A 17,987-nucleotide genomic window follows, 5' to 3' on the forward strand; every position below is an offset into this window, starting at 1 on the left:
TTTAAAGCATATTAAATCCTTAATCACCATTCCATGAGCATAAAATCCGTATTCATAACTAGCTAGAATTACATGTCACTATATTTCATTTAATAATCTCGAAAAACCAACAATGAATTGAAACCCCAGTTTTTGAGATTATCACACTACCTCAGGGTTTACTTTAAATTTATCTTCCCCTGTAACTCATTTAATCATTCATAGCTTAGTGTCTCCCTCTTTCAAAGGCATCATCAATAACTAGAAAAATTAGAATTAATTCAAACCAGTTTTGATTATTAGAGCTTTTTCAGAAAGGTACCATAGATATATTATGCACCTTCTTAGATAGTCATAGTTTACATTCAAATTATCATTTTGTACTCAAATGATTCAATGACATTATATGAGGTTTATTAGTTTTTTTTAATATATTTCCCCAGCCCTTCTTACACATTCTACCATAGTTTTTACTTGCCCAAAAAAAATATCTTACAAAACATATCATCCTTGTATCTTCACTAAGTTGAGCTACATAATTCATACAATAATAAAGAAATCATATTCTTCCTTTTAAGTAATATTTCCCCCAAACTAGAGAGGAATCTGAATTTTTTTAGATTTTGAGGAAAATTTAAACTCCAATCTATACAGTGACAAAAATTGAACTTATCTTTTCCCTCCCCTAATGTTGAAACCTACGGCTGTAATAATCAAGGATGGTCAGATATGAATGCACGACTACATGAGGGGAGAATGCCAAGGGAAACCCAAGGGAGAAGAGATACAATAGGGCATAGGGATAGACTGTATTCAATAGAAAGTAGGGATTGCATGACATTAAATAGGATTATAATAGACATGGCATAGAAATCCAATATGGGGTCAAGGATATATGAAGATTCAGAGAGATAGGCCTAGTGGACCTCATACTTTCTCACACTCCTACTGAAGCTGGAGCCGAGGCATCACACATACCACCTTCTCAATTAGAGCCACCCCATGTTACACTGCTAGCAAATGAACAATAAGATAGCATTCACACTCTCCTTGAGGAGCCAGACTAGGTGCATGGGATGCAAGAAACAAGGTACATATGGATCTCACAAACAATAGGGTGCACATGAGATATACAAAAACTAAGTAAAAGGCACACGGGCTTGCAGCCAACAAGGCATACGTAGGGGCGCACATGCCACAATATGAGAAAAGGGCGTACAAGCAATAGGGTGGGAGTGGGGCGCACAAGCAACATAATGTGCTTTGGGCACATATGAAGCAAATCATGCACATGCATATATGCAACCATTCTTGTGTTATGGACATAGGCTGTTGGGTTATGTGCCTCGGTTAAACCATGAAAACATGGTTTCTTTGATGCGGAAGCATGTTAATCCATTTGTAATCGATATATAAAATCAATACACCATATGTAATTTAAGGGGAACTTGTCACACCCTTGACTTTGCCACTCTAAGATCATTCTGAAGCCGTTCATGTGCTCGACCACTAGAAGTATATATGCGATCAAAAACACTTGGATCTCCACTTCTTCTTCTTCAGCTCTCATTGAAAATCTTAAAGATCTTCTTAACACAAAGTCACTGTCCTTGGTTGAGTGAAGAAGAGAGTAGAGTCGAGAAAGGGGGATCTCAATTCTGGTTGGCCTGGGTGCTTGAAATAAGTGCCCCTTCCCTATTTATGTTTTACTTAAGTTTTTCTCAAAAAACCTTACAAAATAAAATATATTGACCAATGGCCCTATGATCTTATGCGTATAACCCTCTACACCCACGTATCATTCTAGTTTATAATTATAGTGACCTAATAACAATTATGACCAACCGTATCTATTCACTATATCAAAAAATAAATGAATTAACTAAGGATCGATTTAACCCAATTGATAGGTTAAGTTTCCAGCCTGTGGGGTGCCAAGCTACACCTCCTCATCTAGAAGATACTGATTAGTGTTTGAATTCTCTCATGGAACCTTGACCATTATTGGTTACTATCTATGTATAATCCATCATTCGCGCAAGACTCTCAAATGACTTAAAGTATGGTTTATCCTCAAACCCAAATCTGTCATTTGATTAATATTGATGAGTAATAGTATCATTGGAGAACACCTTCTCCAATATCCTTACTACCCTGAACAGGGATTTTTCTGCATCGTCTTCCATGAGTCAATCTCCTCCTATACCAAGGGTGAATGATCCTATCTAGACCACTCATTCAACTCAGTGAGTTTCTCACTACATCCAAGCTATGACTTGTTTGAATCCCATGATTAGAGGCTCGTAAGTCGTAGTCAAAATATAGTTGTTCATTCACGATATGTCCTTCGTGTCTCAAGTCATTGGATCACTTACACGACTGTGACATAAATCAACCTGATTGATGTTTAGGTATAATATCAATTCAGTGAACTCTTTCTCCAAAGAGCACCCACTATCTATCCTTAATGTCGCCACACTAATAGCCATAGGATCAGCTATACTTATAGAATAAGTAAGATCAATTAGTGTGATTCTATTTGGGTAATTTGATGTCCATCTCGACAATCCATTGTATTGGAATATTTAGAATACATGTTTAAAGACTTGTGATCATTATATTATGATCTCATCATACTTCACTAGGTTATTGCACATATTCTATGACTTTATTATAATCATCATAGTGGAATAATTATGCACATAATATTTATTCCATGAACATAAATAAACATGGTGGTGTGATTGGCTTGTTGGCAACATAATATCCATCATAGGCAACATCTTGTGCACGGGGTGGTGTGCAAAATAGTGTACACAGGGGCCCATGCATGTGAACGTAGACACAATAAGGTGATGAGTATGGCCGGTCTCGTAGCCATTAATCTGGAGACACTAACACTAAGGATATATAGTGGGTGCTTTGTAGTGGAAAGAGTTAACCGAATTGATCCGTACAAATCCCTGAATGGTATTATACCAAACTGTCAATCATATCGATTCACGTCACAGTTGTGTAAGTGGTCCTTAGACCTGAGACACCAAAGACGTCTTGTGGACAAAAAGTTGTACTTTGACTTAGACCTACGCGTCCCTAATCATGAGATTCTAAATAATCTTAGTTTGGTACATCAAGAAGTTCACGAAGACGATTAAGTAGTCAATATGGGATCACCCACCCTTGGTATAAGAGGTGACAGCTCAAGGAAGACGATGCGATAAAGTCCTTGGCCAAGGTAGTGACATATCGGAGAAGAGTTCTCCGACGATTTCCAAATGCATAAGTAGTAACTCAGATGACCGATTAGGGTTTGACAGTTGACCATACCCTAAGTCATCCTAAGAGCATCAAGTGGATGAGGGACTATACATACACGGTAACTGATGACAAATAGGTTCCATGAAGTGAGTCGATACACACTCCTTTGTATCTTCTAGAACACGAGGTGTAGCTTGACACCCCATTGTTGGAGACTCGACCTATCGATTGGGTTAAATTGATCTGACATTAATTAATCTACATGATGATATAGTTAATTAATTTGGAAGGCCAATAATAGTTATTAGGCCACTGGAGTTGTTAACTAGACTAATACATAGGCCTAGAGGGTCACACGCAAATGGTCTTTTGGACGTCGAAAGATATACTTAAGTTTTGGAGGTTTTATGAAAAATATCCGCTTATTATAAATAGGAGAAGGCCCATAACAAAATTCACCCAGGCCAGAATTGTTCAAGGGCCTTCCCCTTCTTCTCCCTTCTTCCAACACCCCTCTCCATGCCCGATGCGATCGGAATGACTTAATGATGACAGTGGAGGTAGAACAGGGCTCTTCAAGGAGGAGGAGATTTGGCGTGCCGAGGATCGCGTGGATACGTCTAGAGGCTGCACATTTGAGTAGCTTGACTTGGCTCGCTCCAGGATCCAAGAAATCACGTATGTGATCCGTGTGAAGGTACTTCGTTTAATATATTCTTGACGTCGTCCGATTCCACAAAAGTCTTCCACTACCGATCATTTAGATTTCTTCATCCAGATCTAGGCCTCTAGAACCCAACAGAGGGCTCATGGGTCCAGGCTAGAAATCAATAAATCCTAGCCCTTCAATCCCTTGGAGTTACATCCAACGGTTGGGACATTTAGGCCACCTATTTATTCCTGTCTCTCCTCTCTTTTTATCTCATCTTGGGTGTCTGCTTCCAACTTATTGTTGGAGTCCTAGTGAATCAGATTTATTTGATACATTCTTGTTGTAAAATATTGTGGGAAAGAGAGTTCAAGGATGATCAAGATTCTTAGAGAAAGAGCACCACGTGGCCCTTGGGAAAATGAGAACAAGGTTTGTGTGATCTCCTAAATGTTTTATTTGATTTCCTAACCATTTTGTCTAGATAAATATTCCATAGGGTAGCCTACATTTTAAACTTTCTAATGCATCAAATGACACTAAAAAATTCCTCATGTAACAAAGTTGCAGTGATTTTCGCCCACTACTCATTTCTGCCGCAATTTCAGCGCGGAGAATGCGGCCTAACATTCTATTTTTCTTTAAAGTTAATTTATTGGCGTAGGAAATTCTTAAAATCATAACAAATTATTATAACTTATAATAAACAACATAAATAACTCTTTTTAAATTTAAAATAGGTTTGACTAGTTTTCTATCATTAAGTTGATTTTCTCTTTAGAAAATAATTAAAAATACATAAAATCACCAAATAAAGTTATTTTAAAATAAATTTGAATTACAATTTACTCTGTCATTACCTGTTCCTTGAGGACTGGATCTTTACTTACCCTATTCTATGTAAGGAAAATTTTATAAATATTGTTGGATAAATCACGGCCTTTCTTATTTGACCCAAATTATGGTTTATCAGTCCACGTGGAATAAGCAAAGGAATAGTTGTTGGCACATATAATATCATAACATTGCATGTATATACTCTAGAGCTCACATAATATTTTAGGGCATGTTTTTTGGTCAGTGTAAGAAGGGTATATGGTGAGAATAAATTGGCACAGGGTGATAGGGCAACAAACTCTGTAGGTAGTGGTTGATCGTGCACATTTCTATTAATGATAATAGGAGCAGAATACGAGCATGGATCAAGCACACATATTTTAGGCTAAGATTATCTCTGAGAGAGAAGGCAATGGTTAGTGTTTAGAGAAAGAAGAAACCAAATAACGATAATGTGGCATAACATAGATTCTAAACTGGAATCTTGCTCTAATATCATGTGGAAATCAACAGAAGTAGAGATAATTTTAGGGAAATGGTGAAGGGTTTTAAGTTTTGATTGACATGAAACTATGCGGATTCACATTGTGGAAAATATTTAAAAACCAAATGATATAAATGCCAGGGCATGGATTGGAACTGCAATTTTGTTGATTCTTCAAGCAAGATTGTTAAGCTTCTCAAGAGTCCAGCCATTATAATTAACTATTTGATTCCCATCATGCTGAATATCTTCCTTCGTCTCAATGACCCCTTTTAATGATCAACCATCTGCATTATAGCATTTTGATTCACATCAGGAGGGGATGGAAGACAAGGAGAGAATGAAGAAGAATGATGTGAATGTGAAGAAGTCTTAGATGTGCGAATTTTTTCAGGGCCTTCCCCTATTTATAATTCATAGGACTTTGTAGAAAACCCCAATAATTTTAAGTACACCTTCCAATATCTAAAATACTATTTATGTATGACCAATTATGCCCCACTATTAGTCTGGTGAATGGCTCATGTGGTCTACTAACCTTAGTCTAATTCATTATTTATACCGACATAAATCTATAACCCTACAGATAGGTTGAGTTTCCAGAAAGTGGGGTATTAATCTACATCTCATGCTTTAGAGATACAAGTGAGTACATCAACTCTTTGATAGAACCTTGTTGTCATCACTTAACATGAAAGTGTAATTACTCATCTACTTTGAAGCTCCAAGGATGACTCAGGATATGGCCATCAATAAAAATATTATATGATCCTGGTAAGCACTGATGCATACAAAATAATTGTAGAAACATTAAATGACATTACATTTCCTTGGTAAAGGACTTCATTGCACCCTCTTCCTTTAGATGTCTTATCTTATAAAGAGACTCCATAGTCCCATCTTATTCACAAAATCATCTTTGTGAAATCTTTTTTTGTAACCAAGCTAAAACTATTTGTAATTCTGATGGAGTGTGCCAACCCGACCCTAAGGAGACGTCTTCGGAGGTACCCTCGTCGTCATCGGCAGCTCGCTGGTCCTCGTCCAACATGACCGGCATGCCAAAGCTTCAGTAAAGTCACCCGGGTTTAAGTACCCCGTGTAAAGCAAGTACGTAATCTTCATATTTTGATCTTCATCGGTTCGTGCTTGTTCGATTCCTCCTTTTATCGTGTTTCATCTCGTTGTGTCCATAACCGTCTAGTCATAAGTCATTTCGTATTCAAGTTGTTTTGTGTTTGTTGCAGGTTTCAAGTGTTCTCTAAATGTATTTCTTTTTTTCATTATTTTGTTGTAAAATGGGGCCCCAAATCATGAGGGCCCCATAATGGATCGTATGAAATGGGCCCATCATGGCCCTATATAAGGCCATGATGGGCACCAAGACAGGGCAGATCTGTTGCAGTTTGTGGAAGTTATTTTTCTGTGTTTAGATCTCACAAAAGAGAAGAGAAGAGAGGAGGAAGAAGAAGAAGAGGGAAGGGGGTAAGGGAGAAGGTGGAATAGAAGCAGTCCACGTCGTGAGATCCACTCGTCCACCCACTCAGGGTCACCAGATCATCCATCATCAGCCACCAGACTGTGTGCAGGATCCACGTGCCCTCCCACCGACCATTGGATTCGATGGTCAAACGCTGCACTGACTGACATCCCACGCTTACTGCCAGAACGAACGTGGGATTCATGCGCACTATCACAGGTCATTGTTGTTGATGGTCAAGCAGTGCAGTTGGTTAACACGGAGACGATCCACTGGTTCGACCAAATACTTTGAGGGTCAAGGTTTTGTGCGCCTGCCAGTTTCGGACCAGGACGATGCGCTCATACCATCGCTTGACTGTCCAAGGACTAGAAGAACTCTCCTATCTTCCTGCACCTCGTGTGATAGGCGTGTCTAATGGAGGTTGACACCGAGTCAACAATCCATTTCATGGAATGCACGACTCCTCAAGCGGGTCACCCGACGCCTAGTATGCCGAGTCGACAATCCATTTCGGAGAGATAGACATAGATATATGGCTTAATAGACTCATTAGGCTCATACATTCTCACACTTGATTTTATGATTATACTTACTACAAATATTAAAGATTGGAAACTCGTATGGTTAATTATTCTTATCTTGATCGTGTTCATTGGAATAATTGATATTATTTCTAGGAATTAAGTGATGGAAATATGTGGCTTGCACGCTAGTCAAAATATTATATTTTATTTAATTTTCATTCGAATAAAAAATATTGATTATTATGTTTGTGTGATGTTCAGAATGGATTCCTAAAATGATCATGAATGCTATGAGATAATAAAATGGTGATCAGTTATTTGTAAACATATATAATATGCATTTGTATTCATAGGATGTATGAGAAGGACATCAAAATATGCAGATAAAATATCGTTATTTATTTGAGCACATGTAATGAGGATGGTTCATTCCATATCATTTATGTGGAGACATCATGGATAAATAACAGATCCTATCAGGGGAAATAGTTCACCAAGTTGATCTGTATGATTCTATGGATGGCTTAGCTAACTATCAACCCTTCCAATTGACGTCATGATTGTGTAAGCAGTCAATTTACCTGAGAAACTAAGGAAGCCTTGTGGATAGATGGTTTTATTTTTGACCATGACTCAAGTCCATGTTCCCAAGATCTTTGTTTAGGTGAAGAAAAAAGTTCATAAGGATGATTGAGAGATAAAGATGGGGGTGATTTGCCTTTGGTACTAAAATGGACAAAATCTAGGAACATGATATAATGAAATCCTTGTTTGAGTTGATGGAGATATCATACAATGAGTTTTTTGATGATTCCATAATGCGTCTACCCTAACTGGGAGGACCAAAAAGAGTTTATAGTTGACCATAACATTTAAAGGATTAGTGTCTTTGAAGGTTTATACATACATTGTAACCAATGAGAAAAAAATCCATACAAGAGTTAATAGAACCCTTTGAACCTTTTATAGCATGTAACATATTGATAGAGTCAAATACACCCATGAATAACTAATGTAGATACTAGATATACTTCATTAATTACTTAAGTAAGCCAAACAGTTATTATGATTATTTAACTAGATTGGGACATAGGCCTTAAGTTTACATGCATAAGGTTTTACGGATATTGGAATATGTAAAAATTTAGGAGCTTTCACGAAAATTTCCTTGTCAGGATAAAATAATGTACCTTCTTTTTTAAAACACTTAAAATGTAGGAGTTTGAAGGGCTTCCCTGTCTTTATTTTCTTCCTCATAAGCGCCCATCCCATTTCCAAGAGAGAGAGCAACGATGCGGGGTTATTCAGGAATATCTGAAGGGAACACTGAGATTTCAACATACCAAGGACCGCCTGGATATGTTTTAGAGCAGAAAACTGTGGATCTTGAATAAACTCTTTCAAGAGATCATTTGATTATTTATTATACTTTGTGCAAGTTGATTTGATTGTGATGTTGTTTTATTTTTTAATCTTATATTAATTATTTTATTTATTTACATTACACAAATAACATTTTAAATGTTGTCCGTGGCACAAAACCTAACCATAGGTTCTTTCTAAAAAAATTTATTAATCCTTGTAAAGAAGGATCAAGTGAGAGTGAATGGGGGGGAAAAGTGGAGAGATAATATTTTGAAGAAGGGTTGAGAGAGATACATTGAGAGTGAGGGAGATATAGGGATGGGGAGGTGACCAAAAGTGAGAAGTAGAGAACAAATGTTTCTTATTTTCTGATATAAAAATGCAGAAAATAAATACATGTACTTTTAAAGGTATCTTTTGTATGAGATTGTTTTATGTGATCAAATGTTTGCTGCACTCAAAATTTTAAATATAGATGAATGGAGGATTATCCAATTACTCCCAATTCTATCCTAATCATTATATACTTTTCATGTCGAAATGTACCATTGACCTAGGAGAGAGGAGGTTATTTATTTGGGGGAGGGAGATATTATACCACCTTTTTAGTTGCCTTAATTTAGGTCTCAACAAAAATCTCTGTCAATCCCCTCCAACCAAACTTTTACTCTCATTAACTCATTAAATTATCTATTTAATCACGTTAAAGTTAAATATGGAAATAATATAAATTTAAGAATAATCTTGTTGGATCCTTGATCATATCTTTACTCTATCAATCAGCTCACTTAGTGCAACTGAAATAGTCAGAGGAGGTAGGGAATGATAATATTCAGTGGAACTTTCCTAATCCTAAGTGGCATTATGCCCTTATTTTGAGGGCATCTCCCTTTTTACTGAGTCCATTTCCAAGTTTATCCATGCGATGCCACTCCATTGTATATTCAACATTCTTAATTTGATCAATTTTCACAAGATTATTAAGTGAACACACCTCCCGTCACCCATTAAAACTTTATTTTCCCTTTGAATAACCATTAAAAATAATGGTTAGAAAATAATATGATTAAACTTCAATGAATTCAATGCAAGATTTTTTCCATCAACATAGTAGGAAATAAAATGTTGACACGAAGAGTGATTTAATGGGCCTCCTCATTAATTTTTAAATGATGCATGAATGCACATACTTGATGTATGTTATTATGACTTTTCTATCTTTATTTCAATTTACTATGTAGGTGATTTTCCATGTATCTAGATCCGATTCAATATATTTTATTTTAAACTTGTAAACGGAAGTAAAAATTAATACTGTAAAGCACTTCACATAGAGTAATGAATCTCTTCTAAGCAAAGTCAAGCGATCATATGGGATGAAAATTTTAATATTAAAAGAGAGTAATAAGTTACATATAATATGAAATTCAAAAAATGTGTTCCATTATGATGTGGTATTTTCAAATGAATAATCAAAGATGTGTGAACTTCTGTTCTCCAGTGACAAAAATGAGTTTAACTTGTAATTAGCAGTGCTTTTGTTACTACTCTTCATAACTGTCTTGAAATTTCAGAATAGTCATATAAGTCATTTTTAAAATATGCAAATGAAGTTGTGTTAAATTTCAATATCCTATGAAAGAGTGAGTCTTGTAGTTTTTTACCTAAAGCAGAAATACCTTTTTTTTTTCATAAATGATCTCTTCTCCTAAGCAATGACCATTAGGCTCAAATTTTTTTATATGCAATATCGTAAAAAAACATGGTGTAATACATGCTATACCTTATTAGTGCATCAATCAATAGATAGTTTATAATTAGAATTCCATGCAGAGGATATGGCCAGTAATTTTCAAAAATTCAAGTGCTTTTATGATCCACATTTATACCAAGAAAAAGAAAATTTTTAAATCATCTTTCAAAAATCACCATAAGGTATTCTGGACATAAAATTACTTAACCTTGAGTTCAATGATAAGAGTAAAATATTGATGCTGTAAAAGTGCAGTTAAATACTTATATGAAAGACACACAACAAAAAAATATGAGGCACAACTTTTTTATATATTTTTAAACATATGTGTGTTGTCAAAATTCAAAATCATGACAGTTTCTTTCTATCAAGGCTTATCATGTTGCATCTAAATGATGTCGCATCTAAATGATGCCAACTACATTTATATTTTACCAAAACTATCTGAATTTTATAATAATCATTAAAGATAGATTGAACATGTGATTCATAAAAACAAAATATCGTCATAATTGGCATTAAAAGAACACGTGAAAATTAATACAAAAAACTTAGAAATTTTGGTACTTTTTCTATTCTTCAGACCTAGGTCTAAACAAAAAGGGATAATAGCGCGGTATATCCCAAACTTTCAAAAAAGTCTGAGAGATATCCTAAACTTTTTTTTTTGCACCGTATATCCCCAACTCTTGAAATTGAAAAGAGGCTATCCCGGTGGTGACGTGGATCTCCACGTCGCCTGCCAGGTGGAATCCTGGCCAGATGGAATCCACCTGGCTGCCATGTGGATATCCACGTCACCACCGGGATAGCCTAAGAGATTAATTAAAGGGAAGGGGGAGAGAGAGAGAGACGCGCTAGAGAGAGAGAAGAGAAGGAGATAGAGAGAAGGAGAGGAAAGGGCGCTTCTTCGACCTCCTCTCCGACGCAGAAGCAGGCGCAGGAAGAAGGCGCCAGAAGATTCCGACCGCCTAACGCCGCTTGAGGGAGCTCGTCGTCTTCCTATACTCCCCCATGGAACCTTCCCCGTCAAGGTACCGTATGATTTTTTTTGGTTATCATTCAAAAAAATTTTGGTTTTTTTTTTGTTTCGATTCCTCTCTGTTTTTTTTTCGATTCCTCTCCGTTTTTTTTTCGATTCCTCTCAGTTTTTTTTTCCGATTCCTCTCAGTTTTTATATTTTGATTCCTCTCAATCGAAATTTTATTTTTCTTTCTGGTTTCTCTGTTTTACGGGCGTTCATTCTCTCTTCTACGGGCGTTCATTCTCTGTTCTACGGGTGTTCATTCTCTGTTCTGTTTTACGCAAAAAACAAGCTTGGGTTTCCCCATGTTTGTGGTGATATCATCCGTCCTCCAGCTCTAGACGCATCATTTGCGCCGGTCGGAGTGGATTGAAGACGCGAGGAGGTGACGCAGCCAATCTATCAGACGGTGGAGACGGCAGGGCGATCTCTCTGCGATTTTGGTAATTGTTCACGTCGACGGGCCCTTTGCCAGAATGATGACTATTCATAACTATCATTACCTTGACAACAAATAAGAGTTCGACCCAAGATTTTCTACAATTACTCCCATTCATTGACAAAACCTTTAGATCAATCCAAAGTAGTACACCCTTTCTCTGGGTTCGAATAATGACTATTCATAACTCTTATTACCTTGACAACAAATACGAGTTCAACCCAAGATTTTCTATAATTACTCCCATTCATTGACAAAAACTTTAGATCCATCCAAAGTAGTCTGCCCTTTCTCTGGGTTCGAATGATGACCATTCATAACTCTTACCTTGGCAACAAATAATAGTTCATTGACAACTATTCGTAACTACTATTACCTCGGCAACAAATAAGAGTTGGACCCAATGCTTTATTTCTTTCATAGTTGATCCTGATTCGAGTAAAGAAGCCTGCTTTGTTTATGCGTAGCTCGGGGCCGAGAAACTGACATGAATCTGGCATCTGCCATCGGCAAACAACCAGGAATGGAAAGCCGAGAAGAATCTGAGATTCCTCCTCCAGAAAGTACTCAAAAAGAGCAACGTTGGAAGCCTTGGGAGGATAGTATTGCCCAAGGTGCTTCTTTTCTTACCCAAATCTCCTAATTTATTCATTCGTTTGTTACTTTTGAGAAAATAACCTAATGGGTTTTCTTCTAACGTCTTATCTACTTTGTTATGATGAACTTCATCGCAGAAAGAAGCTGAAACCCACTTGCCAGAACTGCAGACTAGAGATGGAATGACCCTTGTTATGGAAGATATTGATACTTCCCAGATTTGGAACATGCGATACAGGTAGATAATCTCTTGTTCTTGTGATTTTTTGGCTTAGTTTTTCATTTTTTTTTATTTTTTTTCAGGTTTTGGCCCAACAATAAGAGCAGGATGTATCTACTTGAAAACACTGGTAAGAAGCAGTTAATGACCATAGTTTTTTCTTAAAAAAAATCGTCTGTATAAATTGAATATCTACGTTTGATGTTGTAGGAGAGTTCGTTCGATCGAATGGGCTGCAAGAAGGAGATTTCATCGTCATCTACTCCGATATTAAGTGCGGAAAATACGTATGGCCCTTTTACTTTGTTGATTTTAAGTTCTCATCTTTTGCTCAATCATGCAAGTTGGTCGCTGAAATTTTTTTCCAATCCAACTGAAAATAGGTTTAAATTTTGTGGGAATATAATCAGCGTGGACTTCTAAAGAGGGGAAATTGAAAATGAATAGGTATACTTCTAAATCAATGCAATGAAAAACTTTTAGAAAGTTTCCAAGTTGTTTATTTCTTCTTATCGCTCTACTTCTTTATTTTGATCTTATCTTTCAAAAACAAACTTCTTCGTTTTACTCTCTCATAGTTCTAAAAATGAAACTTTACAAAGAAAGAGATGGTTTCTTAAGAACATAACCTTCCTCATAGACGATTTACTTCCCGATCACAATTTCGTTCTGGTCATTTTATAAGTAGCTTGAAATCTTATTTGTTCCCATAATTTACAAGAAATTTCTTGTGGAACAGATGATCAGAGGAGTGAAAGTAAGACAGACGACTGACTGCATCCAAAGTGGAAACAACTCATTCAAGCTCAACCCCATGGATGCCGAGGTGAAAAGGGATGGAGGCCATTGAACATGCTGGAATCAACGGTCAAGAATAACTCAATTCCATGGCCCTGTGATCCAACGGTGTATGATCCCATCACTGCAGACCATCTAAATCTCTATCTTTAGAGATAGATGTATGAAAACGACCTTGTTCTTCTGAGAGAGAGAGAGAGAGACTTTTGAAGTATATAAAGCGCCCTTGTGTAAATGGAATAGTTTACTACTTTCCTACCAATTGCTTATTTTCACCCGTATGGCAGGTTTTGGACAGACAAGCCCTTCTAAATTCGTAGAACTATTACATTAGGGCAAGAAACACAGTAGAAAAGAGGAGAGAGAAGATGGGAAGGTTTAAAACTGTAGCATTTTCCTTTGAACTTTTCCTTCATTTTTTCACTTGTTTCTGTAATATATTACACAATTAGAACAGCAACGAGGAAAATTTGTGTGTGACTTCTCTGAAATCCACCGGCTCCACCAGAAACAAACTCCACCGGCTCCAAAAGGATAAACTCAAATTTCAAATCTCCCAAGTATGCAGAATAAGACAATTCAAATTATATCAAAGGATGTCACCTGTCAACAAAAAACAAAAAAGCAATAAACTATTAATTCAGGAAAATGGGAAAAAAAGATATTTCTCTGGATTAAGAATATCGAAAGCATAGTGCAATCTAACCTGGATTTTCTTGGTCAAGTTTGATATCTTTTAATATATTATTGGACAAAAAGCACCAGTTAAACAACCTCTTGAAAAATTTAAAACAAACTCTTGATTGTCAAATTATCCAATGCAAAACTTAGGCCACATTTCCTGATCAAAGTGATTGACATTTCAGCCCTAGGTTTTGTGTGTCCTCTTTGGATCACATTAAGTCCATGAAACCTGTTTCAACCATAGAAATCCAACATGGATCAAACAACTGATATTAATATTTGAACTTCCCAATGAATCTTTCTATACTTCATTGAATTCCCAATGAATCTTTGATTTCTACTAACTCCACTTAACTCCACTAACTCAAAATCAGATGGACTAAAGAACATACTTTCCTTCTTCTACAGTCTGTGAATAAACCACAGATAGAAACAAAGATAAGGAATTAGAGAGATAGAAACAAAGACAAGTGGGCATCTTCCCAGGCTCAAAAACAAAACAAAAATTGCCTAATAAGGAAGCAAAAGAAGGGAATTTCTCTGATATCTCTCTCTCTCTCTCTCTCTCTCACTGAGGCCTGAAAAAAGGAAATAGAGAAAGATAAAATTCCAGAGATCAACAAAGAGATGCGAAATTTGAAAAAATTAAAGAAAAAAGTAGTAAATACCAGCGTAGCCCTTCAACAATGTATCCCTTCAACTTGGTGCATGTCTTCCGATTAGGGCCATGCATGTCTTCCGATTATGGCCAACTTGGTGGCAAAGAGAGCACCATTTCGATATGCTAGCTTGTAGACATCTTTCTTCAACCAGTCAGTGACAAAACTGACAGGGTCCTGCTTCATCCAGTGAATGCAAGTAATAGCATGGGAGCATGGAATACCCCTTATATTCCAATATCTACAACTACAGGATCTTGTACGTAAATCAACCACAAATCTATTTCCCAAGTCCATAACTTCGAATTGATACTCTCCTGCATGTCTAAGGGTACATGTCCTAGACTTCAATTTGTTACCTTCCAGCAACTCTCTTATCCGAGGGCATAATTGATCAGTTATATCAGAAACTAACTCCCTTTTCTTAACTATCCTCTACATGATAGTACTTCTAATATCTCCAAGCATGTCTATGATAGGTTTTGACCTATATTGTAAGATATAACTATTGAAGCACTCACAAATATTATTATCAATCACCTCGCATTTTGGCGTCTCACTGATGTAAGCCCTGCAAAACTTCTTTACGCCTATATTACCAAAGTCATGCGCGGCCTGTGGTTTCAATGTGGTCATCTGTTGCATGATCCTATGGAAATCTTGATGAGTCGTGCACTTCACAGCGTTCCAAAATAACATCTTCAATGTCCCAGTTGAATGTCCCTTCTTCTTCCAATTTGCATAAATATGTCTAGCACAATTCCTATGCTCCGCATGTGGTAACAGATACGCCACTGCATTTTCGAGCCCCTACACAATGCAAGAGACTATCAAGATATTAGTTCTACATTATGCAATGAGACTTCAAAGAATTATAATATTATAATATTATGCACGAGTTATGTAAATACCTTCTGTTGATCGCTCATAATTGTCCAACCATTACCGTCGTAAATTCCTAAATCTCTCATTAGCAGTTGAATAAACCAAGTCCAAGAAGCTTGATTCTCCCCTTCAACCACTGCCCAGGAAATAGGGTACATTTGATTATTCCCATCCTTGCCCACAGCACACAACAATTGGCCTCTCATTTCGGTCTTCAAAAAACATCCATCCAAACCAATGACTCTTCTACAACCTTCAAGAAAACCTCTTGCTAGTGAATCGAAGCATATATAGAGTCTCTTAAACCTAACCAAAGAATCAGGAGTCTCTCTCTCAACCACCAAGTCGAAAGTACTACCACTATAAACCTTCTTTAACTCAACAATATAAGAAGGAAGCAAGTGATAATGGTCAATCAAAGAACCTTGAAGCTTCTTGCGCGCCGCAGATCTAGCTCTATAACAAGTATGCTTCGAAACTGTGACTCCAAACTGTTCGTTTATTTCTCGCATTATATCTACCACCTTCCAATTCATATCCATTCGAAACTTATCTAAGAAGTGGTTTGCAATCCAATGGTAATCGGCTTGTCTATTCCTTGGATCCCTACTGCACGTATGAATATCATTTAGTGTCTTGACAACAAAGTGCTCCTTCCTACCATCCCAACTAGCATATATCCTCCACGGGCAATCTTTGTTACAAATCACTACAACTTTTTGCTCACCAGACTTCAAAAATCTAATGTTGAACCCATTCCATATAGCATGGTTCTTCACAGCTGTCCTAAATTGAGAAGGCGATTCAAATTTCACGCCTACTTGAAATTTAATATTCTCAATGGGGCATCTGTGATCATACGTTATGCCCTTGTCTACGTTCCTTCTAGTTAAGATGTCCTCATCTGAATCAGCATACTCACCATGATATCCATATATAGATAATTCTTGCTGAACTTGTTCTTTTCTATTTCTCTGGCCGTCAGTAAATCCATCATTCCATTCTTCACTTGAGTATCCATTGAGATCACTTGAATACATGTCACATTCTTCATATTCTCCACATGGATTATATTCAGAATCAGCATCACTATCATAAACAGCCCTTTTAAGAAACAAATGGACAATAGTAAGGTGTAATAATTTTCCATAAGCATCCAGAAGTTATATATACAAATACAAATAATAAATTTGACATAGTCATCGTCCTCTTAGCAGCCTACAGTGACAGGCACAATGAAAAATGACAAATTTTTCTTGGGACGATGAATCAAACGGAGTATGACATGGGGCATGGAGTTGGAGATGAATGGACCATTCTGATAGGATACAGAATATCCAAGCAGAAAATTTTCGGTGGTTAAACACAGAATAGAAACATAGATCCTAAACTCAGCTAACAAAAGTCATTTGAAATTGAAAGTAGGATTGAATCAAATTTTAAGAACAAGAGGAATGGCAAAGCAAATGAAAAATTCAAAAAAATGAGGAATTTTGAACAGAGCTCATGAAAGGAAATTCTTTGGGGAAGCATTGTGAGGGAAATTTGAACGATATTCAGAGGTAACAGCGTCTATCTTAAAGAAATAAAATAAACACTTCGCAATCAGTCTACAGAGGTTTCTGAAAAAGCAAGCGAAAGGATAACAGGGAGGTAGTGATTCCCATGATTCCTATGTTGAAAAGCCAGATCAATTTAATGAAAAGTATAACATCACCACAAACATGGGGAAACCCAAGCTTGTTTTTTGGATCGCGGAGGAAGGTATATACAAGGTATGACATTTCAAGAATCCATACCGCTTTGGAAAAATCAGAGATTCTCATTACGATTGACTCCATAGTTATCAAAAAGGACATCTATTATTTGACATGACGATACACAAGAAGATCGAATTAGCGAACCAGCAGCATAGCCTTTCAGGTCTTCCCTCAATTTAGAGTATTTTCATCCTGAAAGTTTGAATTACTCGACGCCTTTCTTACAAGGGATCCTCTCATCATTGTCAAGGTTGGAGGGAGCAGACCAGAGAATTGGGAGAAATAAACTAGAAGAAATCCAATCATGGAACACTGATAAAAGGATCTCCGATTCAAAATTTCACCAGATCCAAAAGTATCCTCCAATTCTAGAAAAATTAACTCGTCGAATTATAGAGACGTACCTGCCCTTACACCCGATGCACCGGCCTTCTTGCATCTCTCTTTGAGCTCCTTCAATTTAAGGATACTGGATTGCTGACAATTAAGAAAAACAATTTTTTAATTACAAATACAAGGATAAACGAAATTCTTCCCATGAGAAAAGTTAATAGGATTTAATTAAACAGAAAATTAAAGAACACACGAG

This window comes from Wolffia australiana, chromosome 4 (genome assembly GCF_029677425.1).
Source record: "Wolffia australiana isolate 7733 chromosome 4, ASM2967742v1".
Taxonomy (NCBI): Eukaryota; Viridiplantae; Streptophyta; class Magnoliopsida; order Alismatales; family Araceae; genus Wolffia; species Wolffia australiana.